The 12,227-nt window shown below is 36.4% G+C and overlaps 1 long non-coding RNA gene across 1 annotated transcript; it reads right to left on the bottom strand.

Annotated features, from left to right (window-relative positions):
- Positions 1–1,406: 1,406 nt before the first annotated feature.
- LOC116176876 lies at positions 1,407–7,161 on the bottom strand. The gene is made up of 4 exons (XR_004146536.1): positions 6,992–7,161; positions 6,729–6,932; positions 2,151–2,652; positions 1,407–2,102 (listed from the first exon to the last, which is right to left on the bottom strand). It is a non-coding gene; the product is annotated as an uncharacterized LOC116176876 (long non-coding RNA).
- Positions 7,162–12,227: the final 5,066 nt, after the last annotated feature.

The following is a 12,227-nucleotide window of genomic DNA, read 5'->3' as shown; positions in this document are numbered from 1 at the left end:
GTATAAGAGGATGACCATGCCACCCCTTGTATGAGATGTTGATAATAGTTATGTTATAAATAAAGTTAATGTTGCAATTTTAGTAGTTACTAATAGTCTACTACTGACCAGTTATAACCTGTGTGCAGCATCCCTGCTAGATTATCAGGTTATGTCCCATAGGGAGAGTAATGAGGGGGGGAAGACGTTGAAGTCTAATGAGATGGCGGGGGAGGGGGGTTGACGTTGAGGCGTAATGATTTGGAGAGCTTGACTGTGTGGTAACGTTGTTTGTGTCGTGGATCAGCTCTCTCCAATCTACACTTCAAATAGCACTTGAATGTGGACAAATTACAGTTACAAGGGCTACTTTTGCTAATTCCGTGGTTTTAAATCCATTTATTTTACTTCTTGAATTCAGTCACAATCGTAATTGACAAATAGGAAAAAATCAACAGCCAATCATCACGATGCGTCCTCATAAAAACTACTCCAAATACTTTTACAAATTTAAAAAAAGCAAAATATTATCGTGGCAAACACACCATATCTTCCCCTCTCTCAATGTCTATGTCTCATCATACATACCATCATTCTGGAGAAACTCGTAGTGGAGGTTTACGCAAACGTGGAGCTCTCCGTGGAGTGTTTCGCAGTTGTGTGGCCGACCCTCTGTGGATCGTCTTACATTGGCGTAGTCTCGGGCGTAGTATTATTGGTTTTTCGTGGATTGCCTTACAGTGGTGCGGCATTCAGGCGAGGGGTTGCAGTTTGCATCCTGGAGGCAGTCTAGCTCCCTGAAAGGTCCCAGAAAGAGCTCCTGCTTCCAGCTGTCGACAACTCAACGCGGTTCGCAATTTTTTGAAGCGATGTCTGAATTTACAGAATTTGGTCCATCGTAATGCAAGCGACCGTACCGCAGGTCGGGGTCTCTGTGATGCTGTCTATTCAGACCATTGCTGGGATTCCGGATGTTGATCGACCAGGAACCCACTTGCCCATTCGTGGGGTATCCGGGAGAAAATAAAGCCTTGTGCTGCGTAAAACAACCGAAATGAGTTCAGTTCAGTGATTGTTGTGTACAGATCGTCATGTTTGAATAGGTCGTAGTGATAGTTCCAGAAAGAGTTGTGCAGGAGACTATTCTGTGATATAGTGCGGGACTTTCCCGGATTGACGAAGAAATTCTATGCTAATAATAGGTACATTCAGGTTATGTTATGATACAACATAACCTGAATGTATTAGCTGTGGGGATTATTTTTAGGGGATCCTTGATGGTTGAGTGATGAGTAACATTTTTCCAGCAGCGGGACCGGCGTAATCGACATGAATCCGTTCCCAAGGTCCGTGGCGTGGGGTTATTTACAGTGATGTTCCCGACATTTTGACGGCGTAAGTGCATACCTGGCGCAGTTCTCGTTAGATTTGGATGTTCGATCAAGTAGCGATTTTTCTGGATGCATGATCTGCAAGAGTGGTAGTCATTTTTGTTGGTGACCACCACCCGATGCGATTTTTGATTCAATTTCCTGGGCATACGGGTCGCGTGGTGCTAACGGAATTTCTCTTACTTTTGCGGACTGGCGTTCCATCACGTTCCAGATGTAACGTTATAGGTGAACCCTCTAGCAGACCAACCTTGTTACTGAATGCATCTTGATGTTTAGTTAACACTATATCCATTTCCAGTTTTTGATATGGAGAAAGGGAGGCTGCCACCTTGGATACTGTGCGATACTGCTTCGGTTCAGGAAACAGTGCAGAGAAATTAATTTCAGAGACAAGGGTGTGTAATCCACTCTCGGCTCAAACGGGTATTAAAATCTTCCTCGATAACAAAGATTAAGTGTTTGCATTTGGATCTAATCCAAAACTCATTTTAATAAGCAATGCCGCTGTAACTATGCATATAATATTCTTAATTTATTTACTACTGGAACGAGTATAATAAGTATACTCAGCTGTGGCTATACCTACATGTTCTCAAACTCAAAATGACATGGATCTATTTAAATTTTTTCCTTCCGGTTCGAGATACCATCCTATTGGCTTTTGGCTGTCGTTCTTCCCAGACGATTCATGCATAGTCGGGCTACTGGAGAAATTACTTACTCCTAAACCTGCCTCAATATGTTTAAATTAATGAGATGCACAAATTGTCGTGTTACCTTCACTTCCAACGCAGGCAATTAAGCAATTTAATGCGCACAAACAAACTATATAATTAGTAACCGTTAAGGACATTCTTGAGAGTGGGTACGTGAGTTTCCTAGGTGGATTCGAACGTCGTTTCACCAGAACAGAACCGTTTAGTATGAATGGAAACTTCAATTGAATGATAGAACTCATTATTTTTTTGATTTATTAATGTTAATAGCATTGAACGAGCGCATTTGTCATACATTTATTCAGCGTTAAGTAGATTAAGGTCGAATGCCAAAATTTTATCCAGATGCGAATCTAAACTTATAAAAAATACACTCTCTTTTACTTTGATTTTTAGTAAATCTCCATTCGAACAACGTTTACAAAGAAGCAATAACAAAAGTTTACAGTGTGAGAATCCTTAACAAATCACACACTACTAATAGTTTTCCTAACATTATTGTGTTTTATTGTAAAAGTATGAAAAGTTCCAATAAAGCATTGTATCCAAAGTCGAACTGGAATCTGAAACAAGAAGAAAATCGTTAGTTTCTACTGACAATTATTTGTTAGATAACTTTTACCAAGAAATATTTCGCAAGTAGTTGTGAAAAGTACCACGTCAAATGATTACCAAAATTGCAACAAATGGTCGCATTTCATCTTTGAATTGTAACAGAAAGAGAATTTTCGAATTTCGAAAACTTTTAGCAATATAGAAGCACATAAGTAGGTAACTAAATAAGACACAGTCATGGTTGTAGGTAAATTTCAGACTTAGTTTTGTAAATATAGGGCACACGAGCCTAGGACACGAAACAATGATCAGTTTTGAGTGCTTCTGCCTATAAATTTTACAATAGGCCAGTTTTTACTTGTTAATTTTGGAAAACACTCCACTTTACTGGTATCAATATTACAAACACGGATCGTTTAGTCCACTTTCTGACGTGAGGGCTTTTGTAACAGGTGGACTTTTAATGCTACAATTTAAAACCATTTTCAACGAAATTGCAATTGATATACTACAGGATAATTTATAAAAAAGTTGCATTTTTAGAACCCGCTGTACCTATATTAGTGCATATTTTGGTTCCTCGATTAATTTTAGTATGATTTTATCTTACACTTGACACCTAAAGCAAGTCCTTTAGCTGCAATTCGTCAACGTTGTTTTATTTTAGGGTGTTATCTACCCTTTAGTTATACTAATATCATATAGGTATACTATGCGTAATGCGTCTTAGACCAACATTTTTTCCATGCGCCTTCGNTTTTTAAGAGCTATAAAAAAGGCTAGAAGCATGGTTTTCTTAAAACCAGGGGTTATTGAATTATAACCAAAGTACGCAACTGCATGAATACGAAAACCTCGGATTTTGACGTCATTTCCGATAACCGGAAGTAGGAAGTAGTCGTGTAATATATCGCTGTAAAGGTATTTTTAAGAGCTATAAAAAAGATCAGAAGCATGTTTCCATAAAAACTTATAGTTCCTGCAGAATAAGGCACTCCCCATATTAAGTAAGGCCTAATCTTTGAACGGCCGCCATTTTGTTTTTTGATAACTTTTTGTAGGCCTCCCGATCTTAAAATCATCAGGACAATACCCTAATCAATACCTGTGAGTTTCATGTTTTCTTCATCTAATGCGCAATTTTTACTGAAATCTGCCAGACTAATGCAAAAACACAAGCCAACGGCTCTAACGATTAAAAAAAGAATACTCATAAAATGTTAATAGGGCGGGGTTAGCATAAAGGTGTAACCCCTCCCCTCTTATTTTTTATACATTTGACATACATTACATAAGAATTTATATAAAATGAAGGCAATAAAATAAAAATTAAAAAAAAATTTGTCTACTGAGAGTGCAGTAATATTTGTAGTATTATGTTCATCAAATATTTTTGTTTCAATGTTTGATTGTTGTCTACACGTTCCACAAACCATCCTTTTAGTGCACAAAAAAATATAATCTCTCTGCGTTTTAAAAATTATTATATATTTGTTTAAGAAAACCAATTTTGACATAATAATCTGTGTAATGTGAAACCACTGAAAGTTAATATATCATTTGTGTTATAGTGTGATAATAATGGGTTATCAATTTTGTGGTTTTAAAACCGTAGAGCTGCCACTTTACAGCTGTCAAAAAAGATATCTGTCAACCGTAGTGTCAAAGTTTTAGTTGAATGTCTGACATTTACGAAAATGGATTTGTTATCAAAAGCTAACGTGTTAAAATTGTTAAAACCTACTACAAAAGTGCAGATTCAAACGTAACCACGTTTCGCGCAAATAGGGACGATTTGACCTTCATAATCGTCCTACTGTAGTCTGCACAAACAATTGGTAAAAGAGTGAAAAAATTCGACAAAACGGGGTCCGTGTTGGATGTTCAAAGGCCTGTGCATCATCGTAATGTACACACACCTGAAGATATCGCTGCTGTAAGTGTGGCGGAACACCAAAATTTGTCGATACCATGGCGTTGTCAGCAAATGAACCTTTCTTACGGCTTATTATTGCGAATTTTGTATTAGGACTTACACATACATGCGTATATACAGGCTGTTTCACGCAAACCGTTACCTAAAAGTGTTCAGACTTCCATCAATAGTTTAAATCGGAAAATTTGCATACCAACATAGTTTTTCATGATCTATCGAATGAAATAGGTACGACATTCATTTGAGCACATCGAGTAGTTCCTTATAGTGTTATCGAAAGTTATCTAAGAATGACGACGTAATGTTATTTTTAGTCTCTTAATCATTTTATTCTCACTACTTGAGACATTGTCACAGATTTCCCTAAAATATACGCGTCAGACTACAAATTATCGCCTCTTGGAATAAGTTCTGTAGTGCAAACCGATACATCTGTTCGCTATAAATTTTTTAAGTACGCTGCTGGAAATGTTAATGACTGTATATTGGCGTAATTTTGCATAATGTAACAATAAAAAGTAATTGCTATGAGTGTATACTAGCAAAATGTCGTTGGTAACAGTTGAGTGTTAGTATAGTTATACAAAAACGAAATTTCACATTGATACGGTTTACGTGTCTCGGTACATCTCGTCGATTAGGAAAATGTAAGAGGGTAAAAACAAGAACAGATCCCAAAATAAAAAAAAAAATGTTCCTCCTACTTGTAAATGGACGCGCGGACTGATGGAGGAACGGACAAATCTCAAAATATGAATGAAATCCATTAATTGGAGCTGGTAGGCTGCATCGATATAATCTTCGAATGTGGACCAGCCTTTGGGGATAGATTATCCTAATGTTTTAAGCAACATTTTTAGTTAGTGATGTGCGTGTCCCCTTTCAACAGTAAATTGTAACGTCTTATCCTCCCCCCATTGAATACTGTGTTTTTTATTCACTGCTATTACTAAAGAAGACGAATGTTTGGCACCATCTACTTCATATATTGAGGAATATACATACACCGTGGAAAATTTACAGGGTGGTGACTTGCGTAACGCATCATAGGGATTTCAATGTAAAATTCATAACATGCGATTATTGGCTCCCCAAATTATTTTACAGCAAAGATGTATTAAAGCTTTTTGTAGAAAAAAATTTTTTACGCTAATCAACCGTATTAGTTTTCAATCTTTTTCATATAAAGACGGAAAATTGGAAAAATAAAACCCGCATCTTTTTCAATAATCTGCGATGCCATGGAATTTTCTAAAACAAAAAGATATCCAGTTAGCAATTAGAAGCACTTCGAAATGGATTTTATGATCGACTTGATTACTGTCTTGCAGTTAATGGTGACTTATTCGAACATTTATTGTAAATTGTTATATTAGAAAACCGTTTTTAGCAATTTGGTCTTTCTTTATGTTGAATTCGTTGTTCTAAATATAATATCTTTTGATAGAATTTGATTTTTTTTATAGCAGACATTCCATGGCATCACAGATTATTGAAAAAGATGGCGGTTTTATTTTTCCAATTTTCCGTCTTTATTATGCAAAAAATTGAAATCTAATACGGTTGATTGACGTAAAAAATTTTTTTCTACAAAAAACCTTAATACATCTTTGCTCCAAAATAATTTGGGGAGCCAATAATCGCATGTTATGAATTTTACATTGAAATCCCTATGATGCGTTACGCAAGTCACCACCCTGTATAGTAATCTACTTAGCATAGGTCGACAGCCCTTACTTTTTCTAGGAAAGAATGTGTATAATTCAAGAAGACAACTTGCTGGTTTTTTCATTTACATTTGAAGTAAATTGAAAGAATTCGACTTATCCACGATGAACGGCTCTCCACTTTTTCGTGCCCACAGGTAGATCTGCCGAAGTCGTAAAACGCTGAGAGTAGGTCATACTAATTGACTTCGTCTATACACAATCCTGTTTCCAATCATGTAACAAGCCATCTGCGTTCTGTTACAGGCGATTGTAAATAAATACATGCGATATAGAAGTATGAATTGCATACCAATGACGCAAATAAATTTTTGGCATTATTTCAATGAACATTTTTTAAGCTGTCGCTTTTTTTTTCAATTCGGCAAGCAGCTATTAGTCTATACTAAACAAATACGATTTTTTAGTACTAAAAACATACTCATTCGAACGGCTTCACGACGTTGCCCTTGTGATCCCTGAATTTACCACGAAGAGGTACGGCGATAACGTTTCTTTTGCGTCTGCTCTTAACAACTGGTTCTTCCGCAACCTCTCCTTGTACATCTTCAAGCCGTATAGGTAAGGCGTGAAGGGTTTCCATCGTTGATGTCTGTGTTTTTGTTTGGCCTTCGGACATTCTTAACTGCGTGCAGAAATGAACACCGGTCACTACAATTTACTACTAAACCACTAAGTACCTACCACGCAAGTTTCTTCCCACTAACGTTACACGAGACTAAAGTGATTTAAAATTGACATTCACGTTGATTTTATACTATATTTAACGGGGACGATATCTCTCTTACGCTAGTACTACTACGCAATCTATGGTACAATACAAATTCCTGTGCCACGAGTGTACCAGGTAACCGTAACTAATCGAATCCTTCCTTTACTTGAAAAAATGACTCAGTAAATGTTAGGTAATTATTTTATTTCGGCAACCTTCGAGGCAAATTGTTACGTCCATGTTAAACGGTCAAGGTCGATTAAATTTTACTAATTTTCATTGTTGCTATTATTTTTAGATGCGCTAGTCGTTATAATTAATTATTGTGGCGTACACTAATTAGATGTCTCTCGACTGGGGTAAAAAATGTCGTTCGATGTTTTAATTGCAAACTCTAATAGTAAATTTCCCTTCCTGAAGGATAGTCAGCTAATGATTTATATCGTCTTTCGAAGTAGTGTCGCAACCACAACTTATAATGCAAAAAGGACGAATGTTGTCCTAATAAAAGAAGCAGCAAATCTAGAGCTACCCTTTACACCTGAAAATAACCGACGAAACCGCAAAATCTCATTAAGGTCGATGAAGCTCTTGAAATAGTGAAGATTTTGAAGAAGTTAATCGAGAAAATGAAGAATTAATGAAGGACCTACTGCATCCATCAAATCAAACATTTACAATTTGCAAAGTAGTCCAAAGTAATTAGTTTTGAATTTTGGGTTGGTCATATTGTATTATTGTCGTTACAAAATATAAAAATTTCACACAGAGCCAGGTCACTAAAAATGGTTGCTATTTTCTTATGAACAGTTGTGCAGGGTATTACATTTGAGTTGTCAGTTTTTCAAATTTTACATTTGAGTAATTGTTATTGTAAAGGTTTCACTACTCCATTGATTTGACAGGGATGATGACATTATTCCGCGTTAAGGTAGGGTTGGAAAATGTTTCAGTAGAATAACAGAAAAATTGGCCTGCCACTCAGTCAGCTTCTCCATGACTCCTTAATTTCAACCCCGACAGCGCGGTTTTGCTACTAAATGTGGGCATGAAGAACATGGAATTAGACTGTGATCATCCTAAAACTCTACAACTGAATTTGCTAACGCATTCAGTTCTTTTGATCCCGATGCAATGATTGAGGAAGTGAAGTGCAAATCACTGACTTTAATTCCTTTCTTCAACCAAGTATATTCTACTCAGTCGACTCCAGGACTATTGCGTCACAAAATGGATGCCACCAAGGTGAACCTACAGGTTCCTATCTATTCTGTTTGGCCTTGCAACCAATACTTGAGAAGCTCCTTCTAAACTGTGCTTATTTTATATGGACGACGGCACATTGACTGGTGATCCGAACGTGATATTTAAAAGACTTCAGATTTCGGAAATCTAATGGAAAATGTGAAAAGATTGATCTTAAAATAAACACATCTAAATCTCAATTCTTTTTCGTCCATGCCTATGATGAACATAATATAGCTCAACATTTTCAAGAACTATGCCGAGAAATTCAAACTGTAACCGATTTGAAAATTCTTTGATTCCCCATCACCCTCGACGTAAAAAAGTTTTTGATCAGAAGATAAACACTTTAAAAACACCTATTTCCTTCTTCGGACCTGTTTCGTAATCCCCAAATTAACATATCTTCTCTGCACCTGTCCCAATTCTCTGCTCTATCTACTACTTGTATCTTAACACCTTTACCAATTAAATCCGGTAGTCTCGGAACCCATTCTGCGGTTGATATTGGATTTCCCAAATTTTTTTCCTCTGTTAATTCAACCTCTAAGTTGGTATGTGCTATGTTAAACTTTATCAACTTGCTTTATGATGTTGGATTGGATTTGTGGAATTATTAAACATCAGCTAACTACCTCCTCGCAACGAAATTGGGACCAAATCAATATCAATAGGATTGTTGAAGGACTAGATCTGTAAAAAAACCTTTTTCCCATGCTAATTGCCCATTTTCGGTTTTGGAATATTCACTCGGTATAGTTTCAGTTCCATTTAAAGCGACTTGGGGTTTTAGGTTTACAAGCCTTTCTAAGAGTGCTGGAATTGCAAGTCTTATTGGATGAATTTGAACTTGTGATTCACAAATCATATTGCAAAGACTTCGTGGTTTTATAATAAAGTTCTTTTATAAAGGGCTTCGGCATACATAATGACACGCGAAATATGCCTGAGCAGGTCATTAATGAAAAAGAGGAAAATGAGTGGCTCCAAAACACCTTGATGTGTTCCAAGGTTAATATCAAACTCTTTGGAAGAGCCACCACGTGTAACGGTACATTCCCGTTACGATTCAAATTTTTAGACAATTCTAAAAGGAAAAATAGGCACTGAGATAACAAATTCAAATACAATTAACCAACTTTATGCTTATTCGTAAATAATCAACAGATCTACTCTACACTGGTTACTATATAGTATTTCAATCGCCTGAATTAGATGATATCTTAAGGGGCCTTTGTTTTACAATTTAAATTGCTTCATAAATCTTAGCCATGAGCCAAATAAAAAATTTGCGTACGGGCGAAAGCGCAGGGGTAAATTTTTTAATTGTGGACCAATTTTTGTGAAATTTTAACAGTACTTCTTATAAAAAGAAATTGAATATCGACATCAAAACATGCTACAGCGATTAGGAATTTTGCTCAATAAACTTCTAAGCGATGCATGAGAAGTAACTACAATAAAAGGAAAGTGCTGGGTCTCAACAGATGCTACCGTGCGGAAAAGCTAGGTTTTGAAGAAACTCATTTTGTTTAACATTACACAGGTTGCGATCGAAACATTTCTGTAGAAAAAAGCTACTACTCTACATGTAAGTTCGCTTTTTTTCTGAATAATGTGAATGTTTATGTGTTTCAGAGTGATTGAAGAACTATGGCCATTCAATGCTATGGCGAATCTATGTAATGGCACGGAAGAGGAACGTTTCATTGACCGTATTCGAGCAAATGCGTATCGCAAGGCAACGGAAGCTGGTGCACAATTCATTCACACAAAATGGATTGCCGAGAGACTCCACCACGAAGTGATAGGTGGGTTACGGCAACCTGGAAAAAAGGTTATGATAACTGTAAAATAAGATTTGGATAATGGCGACCTGAGAAACGTTGGCAAAGATGTCGGAGCAATGCAGATGTTACCGTGGAAATCTTGCAAAAGACAGAAAAGGCTATGCCACGTAAAACAGTGAGACGATACCGAAAAAGAAGAGCATTAATACCCTTTCACGTGATCCCTAATCCCATATTGCAGATCGTCTCTGGTTTTGCAATTATCTACGCGACTGGGATGAGAGAGATTTCATTCACCTGGCACGCAGTTCTTCATATGGACCAGTAAAGAGACCTAATTATCAAAATGACCGAGCCTGGGCACTTTCAGTAGATGAACATTATCAGGAGCTGTCGAAAAAACTGGAGTGCTTGGGATTATTTGTGTGCTTTAAGTCAAAGAGAATGATGTGGGTTATGAAAAAACAAGGGCAGTCATAGAATTGTGACTATTTCAGGGATACAATCTTACAGCAAAACGTTTTCTCTTTCTTGCGAGGTTCAGGTAATAATAATAATAATAATACTTCTTTATTTCTTACTATATACAAAATGAAGTCTTTTCAATGCATAAGAAGAAATACGTCCTAATGTATTACATTTACCTACTATTCTAAAAATTCGTTAATGGAATAGGGTTCCATGTTTATTAAAAATTGTTTTAGTCTTCTTTTAAATTCGTTAATATCCCTAATCAGTTTAATACTTTCTGGGAGATGGTTAAAGAATTTCATTGAATTGTAGTAGGTGCCCCTTCTAAACAATGACAAGTGGTATTCAGGTATTCCATAATTTATTTTGTTTCTCGTAAGGTACTGATGGTTTAGGGAATTAGTTCTAAAGTATTGAGAATTTTTAAATAGAAATATTATACATTCATAGATGTATAATCCGTATATGGTTAAGAGCTTGTTGTGCTTAAAGATGTTTCTGCAGCTTTGTCTATTATTTAGCTTGAAGGTTACTCTAATGGCCGTCTTTTGTATTTTAAATAGTCGCTGCATTTGTGAGGAGCCTCCCCAAATGATTATACCATAGTCCATATTTAAGTATTGATACAAAATTTGAGTGGTATATGCGTAACCTATCTTGTATCTCAAGCAGCTGTGCCATGATGCGGAGACTGTAACAGGCAGCATTTAGTTTCGGACGTATCATACTGAAATGCTCCGAAAAATCAAGATGCTGATCTAAGCGGATTCCCAGTACCTTTAAATGATTAACTGTCGTTACTTCCATTTGTGCTTTGTTGGACGAGAATGTTAGTGACTTGGGAGTTATCATTTTAGATTGTTTTGTTTTAAATATAATAGACTGAGTTTTGTCTATGTTTAATTGGAGGCCGTTATTTTCAAACCATTTACTTAGTTGAAGTACCTGAGTTCCGTGACAGTGTGTCAGATTAGAAATATCTGATCCAGTCATTATAACATTTGTATCATCTGCATAGTTAATGAGTGAACAGTTGTTATTTGACATTGAAACCGATTGTAAATCGTTTATAAAAATGACAAACAGCAGTGGAGCTAATTTGCTTCCTTGTGGTATTCCTAAAATAATTTCGAGGGGTAAAGATGTGAAACAGAGGTTATTCTGCTGTATTTGAACGTACTGCTGACGATTAGAGAGGTAACTTTGGAACAACTTCAGGGCCACTCCTCTTACACCATAATTTTCCAATTTATTTAACAGTATTGTATGTTTAACGCTATCGAAAGCCTTGGACAAGTCTAAAAATAGGCCACATGTTATTTTACCTTTATCTAGGGCCTGTATCACGGAGTTTGTAATTTCGAACAACGCTGTATCTGTACTTTTCCCTGATAGAAAACCATGTTGGAACGCATTGAAAGTAACTCGTGACTTAAAGAATTTTAACAGTCGATTATATAAGACTGATTCAATTATTTTGCTAAAGGTACCTAGCTGACTGATTGGACGATAATTGTTCACAGAATTGCGATCTCCCTTTTTATGTAGCGGTTTGACGACTGCAATTTTAAGAACGGTTGGAAATATCCCATCACTTAGCGATCGGTTAAGAAGCGTAAGTAAGGGATAGCTAATAGCCGGAAGAATCTTCAGCAGCATTTGTACGGAGATACCATCTTGCCCAGTACAATGTTTATTTCGC

Source organism: Photinus pyralis, unplaced genomic scaffold (genome assembly GCF_008802855.1).
Source record: "Photinus pyralis isolate 1611_PpyrPB1 unplaced genomic scaffold, Ppyr1.3 Ppyr1.4_LG7, whole genome shotgun sequence".
NCBI lineage: Eukaryota > Metazoa > Arthropoda > Insecta > Coleoptera > Lampyridae > Photinus > Photinus pyralis.
The sequence above is the reverse complement of the archived record's forward strand: the minus strand, read 5'-3'. Positions and strand labels throughout refer to the sequence as shown.